This window comes from Panthera uncia, assembly GCF_023721935.1.
Source record: "Panthera uncia isolate 11264 chromosome E2 unlocalized genomic scaffold, Puncia_PCG_1.0 HiC_scaffold_19, whole genome shotgun sequence".
Lineage (NCBI taxonomy): Eukaryota > Metazoa > Chordata > Mammalia > Carnivora > Felidae > Panthera > Panthera uncia.
This window is the reverse complement of record NW_026057588.1, coordinates 30,453,418-30,473,313: the sequence shown is the minus strand read 5'-3', so window position 1 is coordinate 30,473,313 and position 19,896 is coordinate 30,453,418. Positions and strand designations below refer to the sequence as shown.

Below are 19,896 nucleotides of genomic sequence, written 5' to 3'. Positions count from 1 at the left end.
GGGAGGTTTCCTTTCCACGGTACGATTTGAAACATTCGCCACAGGCACGATTAACTCAATACATTAAATTTTAGAAAGTTTGAAATGCCCACAGACCCAGATAGGCGGCCTCACTGGCCGAAACGGGCTGAGTGTAACACAGCGGGCAGCCGTGGGGGACGCTGGTGATCTGGAGCGCTCAGCTTCGCCCAGAGGGACAGCTGTCACTCAGCCCTCGCAACACGGCCACGGCTCGTGTGGTCAGACCCGACTTCTCAAGAGACACCGAAATTCACATTTTAACGTGGACTCTTCTGATGCTCACGCGTTCGCACCTGATTTACGCCGTTACAAAACCAGACGGCGTTTGCCCCTGTTTGCATCCAGTGTGTGACTGCTGTACTCGGTGACCTCCAAACGTCCTTTCAATTTCACCCATCCTCGGCCTGGGACGCTTACAGCCACGGCACACGTATTTGCTTGCACGCAACGGGTCTTCTTTAGGCTGGTGCGGGGGATTCTTCGGAGGGTGGCCCGGCCAGTAGGACACAGTGACATCTCCACGCCAGCGGCCATAGTAAGTGGGAAAAGCACTGGGCTTTGGTAAGCACAGGAAGCCTGGCCTGTGGCAGTCAGCCTTGGTGTCCTTATCTCAGAAACGGGGACCATCGCCATCCTGCCCTGCCAGGAAAAGCTGAATGTAAGCGCACTCTGACCTTGGCAGGACAAGGGCATCGCGTTGCTTCAAGGACACAAACCTGGACAGCCAGCCCCAGGCCTCCTGGTAAACGTCCTCCTTACCCTGGGCTCACAGGGCCCTGGAGAGTTTGCTGCCCTACGGAGGAAGTTCAGAGAATCTGACGTCATGCACATTCAGACCCCAGAACCACCCCCGCAAACTCACAAACCCCCAGCCGATAGTGAGACACCCACCCCTGTGTTCTAGCACACATCCTCCAAACATTCTAGAACGGAAAGACTACTTCATTAAGAACGGCGTGTGAGCCCAGCAAGAGGTGATTTTCTACCGCCTGTGGAATGACTTGACACGGAAAACAGAAGTGTTCAAGTCAGAGCTGAAAGGACAACTTGCACAGCAGGACAAAAATTTCTCAACCGATCCCTGCTTTTGCCACCCGTATCAACACGCTTTTGTTGTCTACATTCATTATGTTTTTAAGTTTATCTATTTTGAGAGAGAGAGAGAGCGAGCGAGCGAGCACGAGAGGGGCAAATAGAATCCCAAGCAGGCTCTGCACTCCCAGGGCGGAGCCCGATGTAGGGCTCGAACCCACAAACCCTGAGATCATGACCTGAGCTGAAATCAAGAGTCGGACGCCCGACCGACTGAGCCACCCAGGCGCCCCTATTGTCTACATTTAGACAACAGAGAAAATGAGAGCCTCCTTCGGTGTGGCTGAGGTTCCGAGCTCCACGAGAAAGACGTGAGAAGTGCACGGGCCATAAATAATGTATTAAAAAGCAATTATTTATTTCCTTCCCTCTAGTGGCTAGTAGCTGCCTGTTTCCCCTTGAATGAATCTGTTTCCTGGACCGCCGCCCTCAAAAAACCGTAATAACAAGACAGCCGGCCTTTCCGCACAAGACGACCGATTATGGAGGCCACTTGGCCAGGTTCGCAGAGGCTGCAAACCGCGAGGAAGGATAATGCCGGTCAGCGCGGAGCAGGGAGGTGATTATCCATTCACACGAGACTCCCCCGAACAATCCGGGAAGAGCAGCCTCAAAGACATACTTGAAAGGTGATGCGAAGGGGGAAACGATCAGCCGCGTCTCCCCAGTTACGGGGCCGGTGCAAGTGGGAAGAGAGAGAGGGAGCTCTTTGTGTATAACACCGGCAGGCAAATCAACACCTGAGCCTGTGAGCCCCCCCCCCCCACCCCCCCCCCCGCGCTGCCTGATTGAGATGTGCGGGGAAGTGACGCCACATTTCTCATCACTAATGAACGTGCAGCCCGGCAACTGAGAGCCTCTCATCCCGTCCTCCCGTCTCTCCTCGCCTCCTGTCCAGCCAGCCTCCGGAGGATGAGATGTTTGTTTGGGAACAGAGAGAGACAGCTTCAGGATCTGGACCCAGAACTGCCTACCATCAGTACCCGGATCCTTTCCACTGAGAAAAACCCCTCGCATGCAAGGGGTTTTCTTCCTATATCTGCCAGCGACTCCACTCCAGCCAGACGGCCTTCCCACTTAACCATTTCTGGGATGTTCCTTGAACCACTTTGCCAATGCCCTTGCCCTGGGATTCTCCAGCCTCGTCCCTCCTCTCTTATCTTGCTCGTGGTCTGCCACGGCTCGGGGAAGCCTGCCCTCTCCTCCTTATGGTGGGGTCTCCTGCCCGGTACTATGGTTCGCTTGCACGTCTGAACCGCCCCCTGTCCCCACCGATCAAATCCATACATACCAACATCCCATTTTTCCCACAGTTTTTGTTCAGCGATTACGCTTGGCCCCGAAGAAACGGGTGGGTTCTCGCTCTGCCCTTGGTGAGCTGAGGCTAGCTGAACAAGGCAATGCTTCCTGGGTTCGCTTTCCTCATCGTAATGAAGCGGACGACCTTGTCCTGCTCACAAAGTTCTTGGTGGGAAGCAGGGGAGGGGGGAAGGGGGCGGACCATGAACTGAAGAACTGCAAGCCATGCTTTAAACTTGCAAAAGAAGTTGCATCATTACAAGGATTTACAGGTTTTGAGTTTCCCTCCATCACATCTTGCCCTTCAAATGCTCCCACGAACAGGGTGTGGGAGAAAAGGATGTTCCCAGTTTTTATAGATGGGGAAACAGGAGCCTGTAAAGGCGAGTGACTGACTTAGGGAAGAAACAGAAATAGAAAGAAAGCCCCGAGAGGGTCTTTAACGTCCCAACCTCTTGCTTTTTCATTAGATTACAGGGCCTCATTAACAGCCCTTCTGTTCTCATTCTCAGAGAAATGGTCATTTTAATAACTCACATCCAGAAAGCTTTTAGTGAGTAGCTACTTTGCACCAGGAGGAGACTCAAAGGCCTGGGTTGGCTTAGGGAACCTTAGTTAATGAGTTCCAGCCCAGGAAATGAAGCCTCTGACAGGCACAGTCGGTTAAGCATCCGACTTCGGCTCAGGTCGTGATCTTTCGGTTCGTGAGTTCGAGCCTCTGTTTGGAGACTGCTTCCGATTCTGAGTCTCGGTCCCTTGTGCTCTCTCTCTCTCAAAAAAAAAAAAAAATTTGAAAAAAAGAGTACCTCTGAAGTCTTAATCCTCGTAAAGTGCACAGAACAAAGCCTAGCATCTGTAGACTATTGCCGATTTGCCCAACAAATATTTGGTAAGTGCCTTCAGTGTCCTAAGCATTGTTTTAGGCGCCAGGCATTCAGCACTGACCAAAACAAAGCCCTTGCCCTCAAGGGGCGTGTAGGCCCATAGAGAGGCAGGTAATAAACACACAAATGAACACTCTTAAGTCATTTGGTTAGCTTTTCTTAACTGCCATTTCATAGATTATGACATTTTTCATTTGATTTTATTGGCAGAGAATGTGAACACTTATTGGGTCATTGATTTTAAATTTCTACATGACTTGGCTTCTAAAGATCCCAATTTGACTGTCAATGTCTCATTGCCGATCGCTCACTGGGAAGCAAGTGCCCAGTGAGACGCCAATTCAACTGTAGCCTAGAACTGAAACCCATTTGGGTTTCAGACCCTAAACGGTATAAACGCAGGGTTTGCTTAAATTAGGGCTTGCAAACTCACATGTTTGCTGAGGTCAGGTGAGTCCCATAAAAAGGGGCAGCTGACAGAAGGTCACTGTCACAACGGGGAAATGCGCGGGGGTTGGGGGGGGCACCGAATTTTCCGGTCTTTTTCAAGACTACGGCAATTCAGAATTAAAAAAAAAAATTTTTTTAATGTTTATTCAGTTTTGAGACAGAGACAGAGTGCAAGCAGGGGAGGAGCAGAGAGCGAGGGAGACCCAGAATCTGAAGCAGGCTCCGGACTCCGAGCTGTCAGCACAGAGCCCGATGCAGGGCTCGAACTCACAAACTGTGACATCATGACCTGAGCCGAAGTTGGACGCTTAACCGACTGAGCCACCCAGGCGCCCCTTCGGAATTTTTTTTAAAAATAAAATGTTCTGATTTTTGTTGAGTGGAGACAGATTCACCTTGAAGATGAAACCATCAAACTGGACCAAGTGTGGGGAAAAACGAAAATATTCTGCAGGACTGAGCTTCAGCCTGAGCTTTTGCAAAGATCCTTTGTTTATAACATTATGCGTTATTTTCAACTTTGTCCGAAACTGCCCTGCCTTTCAAAGACACCGCGGTTTTGTTCCTTTTGTCTGTCTCTTTTGCCGCCATCGCCCGTGACAGCGGTCGCTATAAGCAGATTTTGAGGGCCAGACCATGGCACGTTCTTGGGCATTGAATCCTTTCCACCGTAGCCCATTTTTTGGTGGAGTCCATCCGAGCATGGGGGAGAGAACCCGTTCCTACACTCCCGACTTGAGTACTCACTGCCTCTTTGTACTTTCCTTCTTTCTGGTGATGTTTGTTTTCCTTGCATATGAATGTGTCCCGCAGCAGAAGGCTGGAATCCAAAAGGGAGCAAGTGTGGGGCATGAGTCTGTCTGGCACAATACAGATGAAACCGGAACCCTCAGGCCTCCCCTGCTTGCCGCGGACATCCAGGAGACTTTGGCTCTGTGTTTCCCCGAAGACAACAGGATCAGAGTAAGGGGTCGCCCGGTCCCAGAGTACAGCCGGCCGCGCGGCTGAGCGGGGCTCAATTCTGCACCAATGGTGAGTGACTGGTGGAGAATTTGGGGCCAGGCCGACATGCGAGTGTGAGTGAGCCTTTATTCCTGGGTTCTCAGAGCCAACCAAGGCAGCTTCGAATCATAACAAGCTTTTCAGGGCTTTGGACTCCGGCCTTCACCAAATGGAATTCAGAGGGGATGAGTTTAAGGTTTCGGTGCCTGTGTTTCAAAGAAGCCGTTCAAGTAAATGCACAAATCTGGCACCTCCTGAGGTAGGGGTTCTGAAAGCTGAGGGTGTGGGGGCCTGAGGACACAGGTCTCTGCCCCCACCCTTGGCCCCCTCCATATTTAGGTTCGGAAGGTCTAGGATAGGGCCCAAGAAACTTGCCTTTCTGGCAAGTTCCGAGGTGATGCCGATGCTGCTGATCCAGGGACCACACTTTGAGGAGCACTGTTCTAAGGAAGTGGCGAACGGTTTTCGAAAAAGTCAGGAATGCACGCTCTCAAAACACGTGTTGCTCTGAATGACGTTTCGAGGCTTCCAGTCTAGTGGAAATCAAATCAGGAAACCTGGATGTCAGCCCTGACCTTGCGTTACCAGCTCTGTGGCCTTGGGCAAGACCCTTGCCTTCTCTGAACCTCAGCTCCCCACGCCCTGCCCCCTGAACTGGAAGCTGAGATTAAGAACTCTGCAGCCCTACTTTTCGAACAGGGGTGTGGGGAGACACCCGTGCTCAAGACCCTCCGTGAGGGACATGAGGGACTGTTATTGAGACCTTGGGGCTTTGAATTGGGGGTTCTGTTTGTGTCTTTCACTGTGGGGAGTCCTCTGCCCAGAGACTTTTTTTTTTTTTTAATGTTTATTTATTTGTGAGAGAGACAGAGTGTGAGCGGGGGAGGGGCAGAGAGAGGGAGACACGGAATCCGAAGCAGGCTCCGGGCTCTGAGCCATCAGCACAGAGCCCTCGACTCGGGGCTCGGGCTCACAAACTGCGAGATCATGACCTGAGCCGAAGTCGGAAGCTCACTTGACTGAGCCACCCAGGCACCCCTGCCCAGAGACTTTAAAGGTGGAAGTCCCTCAGAATTTGAGATCAATAGGTTCATTTTCATGAAGAATTAATCCTTACTCAGAAACAAACAAACAAAAAAACATTGTGACTTTCTCAGTCTCCAAGAACCTCTCCCAGCCTGAGAAAGAGGTTCGCTTCCAAAGTGGGTGAAGGTCTCAAAATAATGGCAACGTGTAGGAGCGGACGGGGCTCCTCTTCGTGTGGAGGGTTGGTTTCAAATATTGCGCTAAAAACAAAGATTGTCGGCTTGAAAAATAATTCCGCATCAAGGAAGAGCTTAATTAGGCCAAGACAATAAGCAGATGCTAGAATCATGGAGAACACCACGGGGTCTCTGCGAAATGGCTAGGATTTGGCTCACCGAGCACATCTTGGGCTGTCTTGTGTCTTCTCCTGCACAGTGGACAGAAACTCTTCCGTAATGAGCTCTTGATTTCTTTCTTGATTATAAATAGACATTTCTTCTCCCTATTGGCCCGGCGCACATCCATGCTGGGCAAAACTAGATTTTTCTCTTCCATTTCCAGGATCCTTTGCAATATCAAGCCCGAAGGCTGGGCTGAGTCGGTAGCTGGGTGTCTGGCAGGCTGATGGGGGCTGCACAGGGTCACAGCAGAAATGAAGGTGGCAATGAGAGTTATGAGACACGTTGAATGTCTCACTTCCTGCTCCTAAGCACCAAGTCCCAGGATCGTCTGAAGCCGGGTTGTGGCTTAACAGGCCGATTGATTTCGAGTGTGCTGTGTGCCCAGTATGGGCCAGGTCTGAAACAAGTCTGTAGCCAGAGTAATTATAAGTTGAGTCTCACCCCTCAATTTTCAGCTGCGGAGTGGGCAATTTAATCACAGCAAAGGGGAAGAGAATGAGAAATGACCTCCTGCCACCAACGGTTGCACATCTATAGTGTCAGCTGTTCCTTTAATCGAAGGTCAGCAGTGTGACGTGTGTGTTTGGAGTGAGCCTGAGACTTTCCAAAGGGTTTGGATAGAAGACCGGGTGTGACGAACTAATTGCCTTGGAATCCTGAAATTGTGCCACGTTCCAGTCAGAAGAACGTTTACAGACCACGGCGTCTAGCCTCCTTACTTTACGGATGGCGAAACTGAGGCCCAACGCTGGGGGAAGGACATGTCCAAGTTCACTTGGGTTTTAGTGAAAGAATCATAGACCTGAAAGTCAAAGCTGGAAGGGCTTCAGGGTCATCCAGGCAACCTCCCCATTCAGCGGGTACCCAGCAGGTGGCAGAATCCCCCTCTACGGCTGGAATCCTTCCTGCAAGAGGGCACTCACTGTTTTCAGGAGTATATCGTTCCTTTCTCCGATAGCTAGAAGCATTGGAAAATCACTGCTTTATTTCTGTCTTCCTGTGGTTTCCTAGTTCTAGCCTAGGGGACACCTGAATAAATCTCAATCTTTAATTGCCATTCCTGTGGTTATTTGAGGCCATCTATCATATTTTCTATAAATCTCTTTCCTCACAGAGGACAAGCGTCCCTTATGCCTCCTGAGATTCACTGTCCCTTTCTCTCAGCACCCAATCACTCTGCTCACGTTTATCTGCGTCCCTCTTGAAAGTATGAAGCTTCAAACTGAATACAACCTTCCTGTGGTCTAATTAACACGATTACGTTCTTTGTTCTAAAGTCTTCATGTCTATTAATTCATCCTAAGATCACACTGACTGCTCTCAGAAGAAATCATTTGGGATCCTTTGGTTGGAAGTGATGTGAATTCAATTCTAAGCAGCTTAAATAAAAGTGGGAATTTAATGGCTCACACAACCACAGAATCAGAGCCGAACTTCAGGTATGGATGGATCCAGGGGCTCAGGCAACATTCGCCTGAGGTAGGTATCTCTGGAGCCATGGCTCAACTTTTCCGATTGTTGGCTCCTTTTCCAGGCAAGATAAATGCCAACCACGCTGTCCTAGTCCCTTGAGGCTGTTATAATAATATGCCACAGACTGAGTAGTTTTGTAAATAACAGCAATTCATTTCTCACGGCTCTGGAGGTGGGAAAACCGACATCAGAGTGCCACCGTGGTAGGGCGAGTGCCGTTCCCGGACTGCGGACCTCTTGTCGTGGTTGAAGGGGCTAGGAACTCTAAGGGGCCTCTTTTATAGGAAACTGATCCTATCCACGAGACCTCCACCGGAATGGTTTAAGCATCTCCCAAAGGCCCCACCTCTAATACCACCATCTGCAAAGATTAGGATTCTAAGGTATGAATTTTAGGAGAACGCATTCAGACCACAGCACATGCCAAACTTAAACCTTCAAAGTTCCCAATACACAAAAGAGAGGGGGCCTCTGAATTGGTTTGCTGGCGCTGTCATAGCAGGGACCACACTCTGAGCGGCTTAAACGACAGAAATCGATTATCTCGTGGTGCCGGAGACTAGAGGTTTGAGACCACAGTGTTGCCAGGCAGGACTGGCTCTGTAGAAAAGTTTTTCCACTACCCTTCTAGGTTCTTTTGGCTGGTCTAGTAACGAAATGGACAGAAGACCGATGAACAGGAAAAGAACTAATTTCATTACCTGCTTACGGGAGCCCCATGAGAATAGGAGACCCCCAGGCTTAATGGAAGTTTATATTGCCATCCTCAGCTAAGGAGAAGGAGGGGAGTGGTCTGGGGTTCAAAGAGGAGGAAGACAGTCCACGGGAAGAAAGGAAGGGCCAACGTTCCGTAAACAAAGGTCCGCCATGCCACGCACACGGAGAAGAATTTGGTCTCCGGGGCCAGACGGGCTTCCCCGCCTCTCCCCCTACTTAGCCCGTATTCTTTGTGGCTATTTCTGGTGATTTGCCCTTTCTGGACCAGGCCCTTTATGTGAAATATTTTAGCCAGTTGAAGGGGGAGGTAAAAGCTCTTGCCTGGTCTTTTGGGCCTCGATCGACTTCAGCCCCCAGTCATCTGCATGCCACAGTGGCTTCTCTGGGGGAGCCTCAATCCGACCCCTTTCAGCTCCTTAGGAGGGCCATGAGGAAGAATCCGCCCCATGCTCTCTTCTAGCGGCTGGTGATTTGCTGGCCGCCTCTGGGGGTTCTAGAAGCACTATCCCTCTGGTGTTCTCCCTATGTGCTCATGCGTCTGTGTCCCAATTTCCTCTTTTTATAAAGATGCCAGGCACTCCGGTAGGACCTCCTCTCAACCACTCGCATCTGCAACAGCCCGAGGCCCAGAGAAGGGCACATTCTGAGGAGCACGGGGAGCTAGGACTTCAACACACATATTTGGGGGTGGGGAGGGGGGGAGGGGGGACACGGTTCTGCCCACAGCAGCCTCGACTCAGGACAGTATCGCCAAAGACGCTCAAGGCTGCATCTCCCGGATTTCTACTGAATCACACCCCCATCCCTGAAGCGATTAACCACCGTGGTGCCGGGATGGAGACACGTCTTCCCCCAGAACCAGTGGTGAAGCCAACACGACCCGAACCACCGGGAATGGGGGAGGGGAGACACTCGAGGGAAATAAAGGCGCCCTTAGAAGCACGAATGGGCACCAGGCAGACGTTCACCAAACCAGCAGACGTTCACCCCACAAGGATGATGGAGCAAGCCAGGACCCGTGGCCTGGGGGCTGGGCCACAGCTGAGGCTCCAGAAACGGGCAGCTTCAAGGACGGGCTTGCCTTTATCCCCTTAAAAAGAAATCGCCTGTGCGTGTGTCACGAGTCAGAAAGGGAAGCCGAGCCGCCAGGCTGTTTTCGGTTCCTACAGAGCATCGTAGAGACTGCTCCGGCCCTTGGTAGCTGTGTGTTTTGCATCCGTTTCTTTTCATATTGGAAGATTAAAACAATAGCTCCTGGTTATCACCCGGCGCATTATTGATTACAATCCTTGCCCGAAGACTTTCCATCTCACTTTTCAGCATGGTGCGATTTGCTTTTCTTTTTACTCCCTGTAACATATGATTAATGCTGATCTCCCGAGTCCCGGTGAGATGAAGCCGGGTGTCAGGCACGATTTGTCAGCTTGGAAGTATAGATTATTTTATGTTTCTCGAACTTTGTGGCCAAGGGAACACAGCTCTTGATTGTTAAATCCATCCACACTCTCCCCTGGGCTATGAAATGCCAGAAACATTAAATAGCCCACTTAATACATAACCTCATTCTGTACGCTTGACTATTTTGTTTTTAATTTTTCTTCCCTTTCCTGGCTGCTCACACGAAATGGGATCAAAGAAAAAAATTATCCTCGCTGGATTTTGTTAAAATATTAATAGGTTAGGGTTGACTGGCTAAATTGAATATCTTTGCTGATCTCACTTGCATGTTTAACTTGTGCTTAGGAAAATATGTTTCCTAGGTGATAACCTTTTATGTACCAGCCTGACTTCATTGAAATGCATAGAGATAAAAATATGTCACGCTCAGCGGCTATGCTATTCTTGTGTGGCACTGTGATTATTCAGATGGTAATTGACCCCCACCTGTAGACAGCTCTTACTCTGTAGTCAATCATTTCATTTGATATTAAAATATGTCCAAGTCCAATTATGTAATTTACATTACAAATCATGCTGAATGCCAGGGGTCTCTGAACCGCTGACAAATGCAAAGGAATCGGGGGTTGGGGGGGAGAGAACCCTGGTCAATAAATGAAGTGAATTCCACCGGGCGGAGGGTTCAACTTCCCTTATTTGTGTCCACAAGAGCTTTTGTGCATGTGTCATTGAAAGAGTAGCTATGGCCTTCTCGCTGCGCCATAAATGGCAGCGTGTGAGACGCCTTTCCGAGGACGTCTCCCCCCTTTCCTGGCAAAGAATCGCTTCTCCCGTTAGGTGAAGAAGTGAGGGCTTGTCCAGGCCTGGAGGGAGAGCAGATCTATTCAAAGGAAGAAGGCGGCAGGTCTGGGAGGTTAAGGTGGCTCCTTGCGGCCGAACCCAACACAGGCACGGAGGGTAGACTTGTAAATTAGGCTTGCGTGTTTCCAAACCCCAGATCTTGGCCATCACACTCGACACTTGCATGGCTATTATTGGGAGTCACAATATTATTACTTAGCTGGTATTTAATATGTGCCCGGCACCGGGTTGAATATTTCAGATACCTTGTCTGGGTGGCCCTCACGACACAGCCACGTGAAGTAGCAGGTCTGCTGTTGGTACCCTTTTCCAACGAGGAGGAGAAAGGGCACAGCGGTTCCAGGGCTCGCCCGGGGCCATTGGGTTAGAAGGTGGACCAGCAGGCGGTGGCAGAGCTGGGGTCGGTGACCACCCTGCTCTTCTGGATCAGGCATCAGATGCCTATGGTGACCACGCAGGACTGGGAAGGTGCACAGGACAGGGTCTTAACTCAGTGGGGCTTATGGGAGAGCAGGAGGGTCTGGGTGGGAGTGGGGATCCTCGGTGAGGGGGATCCGGGTAGGGAACTCACCAACCACGGAGTTTCCGATGGACGTGGGCTATCCATTCGATGTGACACGTTGGAAGGGCCAACGCCTGTCGCGCCCCAAGGCCTTGCTGATGAGGCGGCCTTCAAAAGCTCTTCTAGGCCGGCGGGGGGGGGGGGGGGAAGGCATGACGATTTCTCCTGTGGATACGCAATACTTCCGGCATCGGGGCCACGCAAAGCCAGACTTCCTTGCTCCTTCTTCTGCCACATTCCAAAGTTGCTGGGCTCGGCCGGGGCCACTGGCTTCCAGAAGCAAGTGCGGTACTGGTCCAGGCGCATGAAAGACAAAGCTCTACTCCCCACAAAGTGATTTGGGGCACCTAGAGCTGGGTTGTGTTTCTGATGCGGACACCTGATCCTTGAAATGTGCTGGGAGTCCTGCCCTTCTGGCTACGAACTACGGGTTTGCTGCCAGTGCCTCTCCCACAGGGGTGAGCTTTGGAGCGACATCCCCTGGCAGTCCTGGGGAAGAGTACCTGGGGCAGATGCCCATCAGCAGACAGTCCCCCTCGTGATGTTTATATCCCGTCCTCCTCCACTCTTAATCACTTAGAATAATTGTGAAAAGCACTGAGTCCGCAGACACACCCCTGGGTTCAAATTCCTGCTCTGCCGTCTGCTGGCTGTGAGATCCAGGATAAGTTAACCTCTGTTTGCCTCGGTTTCCTCATTTGTAAGCAAAGTGAACAGCAGTGCCTGCCTTATACAGTTGTCAGAATGGAGAGTTAGGGGCACCGGGGGGGGGGGGGGGGGGGGGCTCAGCCGGTTAAACAGCTGACTTTTGATTTCGGCTTCGGTCATAATCTCACGGTTCATGGGTTCGGGCCCCGTGTCAGGCTCTGCACTGATGGCACGGAGCCTGCTTGGAATTCTCTCTTTCTGTCTCTGTCTCTGCCTCGCTCTCAAAACGAATAAGTAAGCTTAAAGAAAAAGAACTAAGAGTTAAAATGCAATTGGAACAATGCCTGATAAATAGGAAGAGTGCACGTGAAGCGTTAAATAAATTTGCCTTTTTTCTTAAATAAAGATTGTTTTTCTGGGGCGCCTGGGTGGCTCAGTCGGTTGAGCGTGTGACTTCGGCTCAGGTCATGATCTCTCGGTCTGTGAGTTCGAGCCCCGCGTCGGGCTCTGTGCCGACAGCTCAGAGCCTGGAGCCTGCTTCGGATTCTGTCTCTCCTCCTCTCTCTGCCCCTCCCCTGCTCATGGTCTGTCTCTGCCTCTCAGTAATAAAATAAACGTTAAAAAAAATAAAACAAAAAAAGATTGTTTTTCTTACCCAGTTGTTATATGCCATCTATATTTATTTCTTATCATCTTTAAAAAAAACCCATGCAAGTACTGAATATTGTTTTAAATTCTGTGCACGGACTCTCAGTGGACTGGGCAGTGCACTATGGGGAATCTCCCAAAGAGTCAAGTTCCAGCCCCTCGGCCTGCCATCCAGAATCCCCCACCAACCGTCCCCCACTCACCTTTGCACATTGCCTCTCACTGACAACTCACCACATACCTGTACCTTGTGTTCTGTTGATTTAGGTACTTAAAGAATACGAAGCTGTGTCCTTATTTTGTGAGAGGCAGGATAGCATAGCGGTTAAGTGCACTGCACGGGTCTAGAGCGGAAGGACACAGGTTTGCACCCCAGCTCTGCCACCTTGGCTGAGTAGCACCATTACTCTCCCCGGTGTCTCAGCTTTCCCATTTGGGAACTGGAGACAGTGATAGAACCCACCTCTTCAGGGCGGTCACAAGAATGGAATGAGTTAATTCGCGAAAGTACTTAGTTCAGGGCCGGGCCAAAAGAGTCCTCCCGAAGTGTGAGCTCAGCTGGTCTTTGGTATTTCGGTCACATTTATATGTTAAATAAAAGCCCTTAAGCCTGCGTAAGGGCCCAAAGAATGAACCAGCGACTTCCCTGCCCAGGCTCTGGGAGAGAGCTTTTTGAGGGGGCTCCAAAGCCCTTTCTCCCCCGCTGGAGATGCACAGCGGAGAGCCAGAGACTCGGGAAGCTAGCTGATCTGGGAATGAGCCGGTCATTCCTCCTTTGAATCAGAAATCCCGGCAACAGAAATCACCTCTCTGTGAATGAGCCAGACGCTCTGGCCAGGGAAAATTTCCCAGGCACTTTCCGGAGACTCATTTTGAAAGTGAATTGAGACATTATCTTTAATTAAAGTGGCAATCTGCCCCCCATGAGTTTCCCATCCCTAGATGCCCAAGCGATGGCCTCTGTTTTGTCCCCTCCCTGCCTTCTCTACCTCCTTTTAATTTCAAGCCCATCAGCAGGCCAGTTTACTAAATTGGTTTTAATGGAAATTTAGCCAGCATGAATAATAATGAAATGTAAAATTATTCCTTAGCTAATGAACAGCCAGCGGCTTTGGGGTTAATCGTTTGCTTCTGGTGTCAGCTTATTTATATTGAAATAGAATTGTAATAGGATTCCAAACTAAAACTGTTTCACATTCTTGATCACCGCTTACCTTAGGGTTTATTCTTTATCATTAGCCATTGTTCCGTAATCGCTCCCACTTTGGACCTACTTGTGAATTAATTAATTACCTAGCTAAACTTGAGTGGTATTTTCTTTAAAAGACAGAAAACTTGTCTTATTTTACCTTAGCATTGTGTTTTTGTTCCAAAGGTCTCCAGACGCACAGAAGTATCTTCTTCCCTGACCAGTTGGTCATCTTGATAAGTGCGGAATCATGACCTCTGGCTGTCTCCACTGATCCCCTCAGAGGACTCAGGGACAGACGGCAGAGGGATTGTCCATTTCTAGAAACTCATTTTCCTTTCTGAGGACTCAGGGTCCCCATTAGAAAAATATATGGGGTTAGATCACTAGAGCAATGTTTTTTACACCTGTGGAGGTTCTTTCAGGAGTTGTTGCTGGCGGACATTGGTAGACCAGGGATGGATAGATCGGTTACTGACTTGGGAGACAACTGGTTATCCGATCAGTTCTTTCTTTTACAGATAAGTTTTCTGACTGAGTTTTTGTTTGGAAAAACAAAAAAAGCGGAAGGTGAGGCTTACCCTGTTTTTTTTTAAAGAAAGCTTACACTCTGGACCAGATTCATAGTTTCCAAATCTGGCTACGTTGAAATCACAAAGGTAATAATTTCTTGGATGTAACACCAAAAAGACAGGCAACAAAAGAAAAAAAATAACAAATTGGACTATCAAACTTAAAAGCTTCTTTGCATCAAAAGACACTATCACCAGCGTGAAAAGGCACCCCTCAGAATAGGACTGCAATCCTGTGTCCAATGAGGGATTAATATCCAGAAGGTATGAAGAACTCCTGCAACTCAACAACAAGAACCCAAACAACTGATTCAAAAATGCTCAAAGGACTTGAATAGCTATTTCTCCAAAGAAGATACTCAAATGGCCAAATAAGCAAGTGGAAAGACTTGTTAATCGTGTCAATTAGGGAAAGACCCCTAATCATGGGGGAAATGCAAATTAAAACCACCGTGAGATATCACTTCACACCTACCTACCTACCTCAAAGGATGCCAGTGAGGTTTAATGATAAAATACGTGGAAAATAGTTAGCACAGTGGAAATTAAATAAATTATTGATACGTCAATTAGTTCCCCTGACGCGTATTGAGCACCCGCTGTGTGTCGACTAAGGTGCTCTGTGCTGGTGATCTGGGTTACGGGGACCATGTCCTACCAATGAGCTTGCAAGAGGGCTCGGAGAAAGGTTAAATGGTAATGAAAGACGAAACTGTTTAAAGGAAGGTTAGTTTCTGATGACAGGTATTTAGACTGGGCTGTCCCTATTTTTCTTCATTTAGAAAGACCGGGATCTTGAAGAAAAAAACAACAAACACACAGAAACTACGCCATTTCTCAGCTCTTAAGACTGTGTCTAATTCCTAAAACCCCTGGAAGTGAATTCAGCCCTGGCCACCTGGGTTAGGCCTCGCTTCTGTTACTCCCATCTGGAATTCGCTAGAAGGCCAAACCCAGGCCCTTTCCCCAGGCCCTTCCCGCAAGGCAGAATTAGGTTGGGCTATTCCAAGCTGAAGTCAGGACGGGCCCTCAGCCAAGCTGCCCGCCATTGTGATTAGAGCCTGAAGGGGCCCTTGATGTCTGGCTCACCCATTTCATTCTAGAGCCGGTGGGGGGGAGGGGGAGGGGGTTCTGTGGCCCTGAAAGGGACCCCAAGCCTCACTCAGGGATTTATGGCACAGAAGGGGGTGCAATTATGCTATTCTAATTGTCTGTTCATCTGTCTTTGTATCATACCCTAGGGAGCACCTCTTCCCCCACGGGGGCCTCTGCCTCTCCCATACTCAGTGACCTCCCATCCAGTCCTTGTTGAAACTTACTTTTCCTTAACCCCCCTCCTTAGAAGGATTATAAATGACTAAAGAAGACAATTTGGGCGATACAAACTAACTTTATGTAACACTTCATGAAGCGGGCAGTCTCTGTTTCCAAGGGTTGAGTGAACTGCAAAATGGAGGCAGACAGCGGGAAGCTTATATGGGATAAAGAGAAAAGAATGAGGAAGAGAAGAATAGAAAAATGAATAAGGAACAAAGAAGTGAGTATAGGCAGAGCTGGCTTGGCGTCTGGGGCTTGGCTGACTGGATATACTGTTTCTCATCAGGTGGGACATTTACAGGGGCATGACAGTTATCTAAGCGTCTGTTTGCTAACGTGCCCTTCCCCCACCTCCCCCATCCCCTGGGGCAAGGGCGGCTTCATCTTGGGCCTGGAGATGTTTTTAACATAACAGTTTGCTCCTTCTGATTCACAGTGAAGGGTAAATTGTGCCCTTGATGGGGACACTGTAGAGGGGTTGGAAGGGCTTTCTGAGGCTGGGGTCTGTGGTTTCCTCCTGCGGGCCCCCACAGGCAGCCTCTGCCCTCTCCCACAATGCACTGCAGGATGGCCACCCCTGAGTCTGTTAACAGCTATGGAATTGAAGGGCCCAGAGACTCCTGAGTACGTGTTTCCCAGATTTACCAGACACTCAGGATTATCTAGCATGCTTTCACAAAGGCTAGGATTCTGAACCCCTCTGCTTTGGAAACTCTCATTCGGTAGATGCCATGTGGAAACTGGGAATCTGTATGTTTGACACCCCCCGGGGTGATTTTTAGACTTTGTCCAGCGAAGTCAGTATTTCCTGCCTTTCTTTTCTCCCATGTAACTTGCAGATAAGAAGATTGAGCCCTGAAGGTAAGAAGTAATATTTTTAAGTGTGTAAAAATTGTTCTAGAACCCCACCTACCTTTTAAAAAATGATTTCTTCTTCTGCCCAAAAGCCTTGAGGAAGACCATAAAAGGAAAACCGTTTCTTTGCCATTCACAACCTTGACAGTTGGACAGCTCTTTCTCTGGTCTCTCCTTCGGGACAAGCATTGTCATTTTCCTTTGGCGACAACCTTGTAGTCACCCCGCCCATGAATCCTCTATAACAACGCCCCCCCCCCCCCCCCCCCCCCCCCGCCCACCCACCCCATGTCAGTTCACAGGAAGGAGTAACAACGTGCCTGGGAGAAAAAAAATCTCTCCTAAAATTATAAAATAAAAACATCAGCTCTAAATATATCATCCATGATGAGGCTTCTATTTCTGATCCATTGTGGCATGGCTGTGATATCCAAGAGCTACCAGTCTGCTAAGCTTTGCTGAAATTAGACTGCAGATATTAAAAGCAATTAATGTTCTTCTCTCTCGCCTTATTTATTTATTTCTAAGTTTCGCAATGCAATTACTTAAGAGGCCTTCGGAAGAAATCCCGAGAATCATTTTCAATCAGCAGAATGAAAATGTCGCCTTTTGTGATTTGGCAAATAAACGACGTGTAGAAATAACTCCCTTATATGCCGCTGTGTACTATTCATTAAGGGCTAATTGCTGTGGTCTCTAAATGAAATATGGCAAACTGTGCCACTTCTGTGCCAGTTTGTTTAAAATCTGCAAAGCTTTATTATTAACACTATTTAATTATGAGAATGTCAGCCATGGAGAATTCCAAACCCACACTTTCCCTTCATCATTAGTAACAGGGCAAAAATGAAACACTTTCAACAATGAAGGGTTCATATTTCAAGCTTATACAGTAGCTGCTAAAAGGCTATACTCAGAAAATCAATTTTATTAAAGTCCTTCGAGCACTAAAGGGACTTGCATGCAACTAGGCAATTTTAAAAACATGTCCAGGAGCCGCGACTTTTTGATTCATGTTTTTAGTGGGATTATTTTTGACTATTTTCAATATTGTCTCCTTACAGTGGGGTCAGGAGTGATTTGAGGAAGGGGCAAGCAAAGCAAAAGGAACATGTCCTCACAATTTCTCCCTGCCTCTATTTCCATGAGACGTGGGGATCTATGGGAACAGGCAATCCAGAAGAGCAATGGTGTGTAAGACCGGGAATGGGGGAGGAAGGGCAGGGAGGGAAAGGGGACCACCTCGTCCCGACTTCATTTCGTTTTATATTTTTCATTTTAAACTCAGGAAAATAATAACTAACTATGGATTTCCACCACAGCTCTACCAGCCTGGGCTTCGAAGCCTGCAGGAAGCCTTCCCAGCCACGCGAGTTCCAGAAACGCGTTCTGTTCAAATTCCTCCCTCGGCAATTTCATTTACTGCCTTCCTACAGTCGTCAACGTCACCTACTTTTATCTCTGAACTCTTCTGTTGGTGATCTGTGTGTCTCGTCTCCTCAAAAAGATCTCGAGTGTTTTGAGGGCAGAGACCCCGGATCCAGGAAGCCAACCGACTCTCTCCCCGAATAAGTACTTTCCTCTTTAATGACTACTTGTCTAGTTGCCTAGCTATGTCTCTCCTCCCCAGCCTGTCTCGCAAACCCTTTGGGGAGATGTGGCTTAAGTCATCACAGGGTTTAGAAACGAGCTTGGCACATGTCAGGTCCTCAGTAGGTGTTGGTCGAATCCCTTGGTGTATTAATAATCAATGGCTCCATTTCTGTGGATTCCACGTAGCCTGGCCCGGGGCTTCTGTTTTTAGTAGGTCCACAGTGATTCCTTTCTGTATTGTTATTTCAGTATTTTAACGTCATTTAGTATTTTAGCATGATTGCTTTCAGGCGAAGTGGCAGGACAACGTGGGAACCCCAATCAGACAGCCGGGGTCTGAATCCTGGCGCGCTGCCTAGTTGCAGCCGTGGGATCTCCCCAGAGTGGATTAACGACTCCTCGAAGGCAAGAACCGGGTCTTATGCTTCCCAGTGTCTCTCCTGGTTTAGAACAGCGGTAAGGAACCCGGGTTACGGCATCACATGGGCTTTCATTTGAAGAGGGATTTCATTCCGTAGGACCCGGGCCACCCTGGGCTACTCCCCTAACCCTTCGAGGCCTTGGTGTCTTTATGTGTAAAAAGTGTCTCTTCCATAGTATTGTTCTCAGGATTAGATGAGATAATGCACGTGCAGCATTCGTGCTGGGCTGGGTGCAGAACAGGCTCTACAAACGGAGGCTTTGGATGACAGCAACAAATACACCATGGTTATTGTCTGGTTGAGCGGGCAAGTTGGAGGTTTCGGTGTGAAACTACGGTCGAGAAGCCAGGACATTTGAGTCCAGTCCCGTGTCTGGCTGTGGGCAAGACCTTTCACATCTGTTTTATCATCTTTGAAATGGGTACAATTTCTGTTTGCCCTGTTTGCCTCCCACCGTTGTTGGGAGGCTAAGAGAAGAGAATAGATCTAAAAGGAATGGCAGTGTGGACAACTGTCCAGTTTCTGTCTAAAATATGTATTTGGTGAGGGCTGGATGACCTCACCGGCGTCTACCATTGTGAGGACGTGTATGATCGAAGTCCTGTCCTCCAGGGTAAGGTAAGGCTAACCCTAAGCCCAACAATAAACTTAACCTTACTTGAGCACTTGCCACGGGTTGGTAGTTCATTTAATCCTCATAACAAACCACTATGGCAATGTTATTTCCGGCTTCTTTTACAGATGAAGACATTGAAGCTCAGAGAGGGACGGCGATCTGCCCAAGGACACACAGCTAGTGAGTGGCAGAGCTGAGATTCAAACGCAGGGAGTCTAGCTGTTCACTACTCTTGGGCTGTTTGTTCTGTGGTAAACTGCTTCCCCTCGCTGGGTCTCTGGGTTCCCTTTCTCAAGATGAGCGAACAGCTTTCCACCCCGTGCTCCTTAGATCCCAGAAGGCCCTGGCGACAGAGGACAGGAGTGGAAAGGGATTGGGGCAGGAAGGGTGGGGAGAGGCCGAGGAGAGCAGGGCTCTATTTTAATAAAAACGGAATGTCTTAAGTTGTCAAACCATTAACATTTCATACACAGCTCCTTTCCTTGTGTGGATATTTCCTTGTGTGGATATTTACGGGATCATCTCCAGTTCAAGGTCAGACAAAAAAGAATCTCCTTATCATCTGGTCTAGTTCTTGCTTTGTTTTAGTTTTACACTGATGCCTTTAATTGGACTGGGATTTATTTGGTATAGGAAGTGAGGTGAGGCTCTAACCTTGTATTTTCTAAATAGTTAATCAATCTCTTTGGCACGATTTCATTAAATCATTATTAATTTCCTAACTTATTGGAAACGCTTCCTTTATCAAACAAATGAATATGTAAATTCGACTTTGTTTCTGAACTTTCTCTTCATCTGTGGACATCTGTCTACTCATGTGTCAATACCACAATGGCTGTGGCTCGTTGAT

General features: G+C 48.6%; 1 long non-coding RNA gene across 2 annotated transcripts; it reads left to right on the top strand.

Moving 5' to 3' along the window:
• Nucleotides 1-15,377: 15,377 nt before the first annotated feature.
• LOC125915426 (uncharacterized) lies at nt 15,378-19,687 on the top strand. 2 transcript variants are annotated; one of them, XR_007455662.1, is made up of 4 exons: nt 15,378-16,421; nt 17,480-17,605; nt 17,738-18,464; nt 19,172-19,687. It is a non-coding gene; the product is annotated as an uncharacterized LOC125915426 (long non-coding RNA). The 2 variants fall into 2 exon arrangements; XR_007455661.1 differs by having other exon boundaries at nt 17,738-19,687.
• The last annotated feature ends 209 nt before the right edge of the window (nt 19,688-19,896 follow it).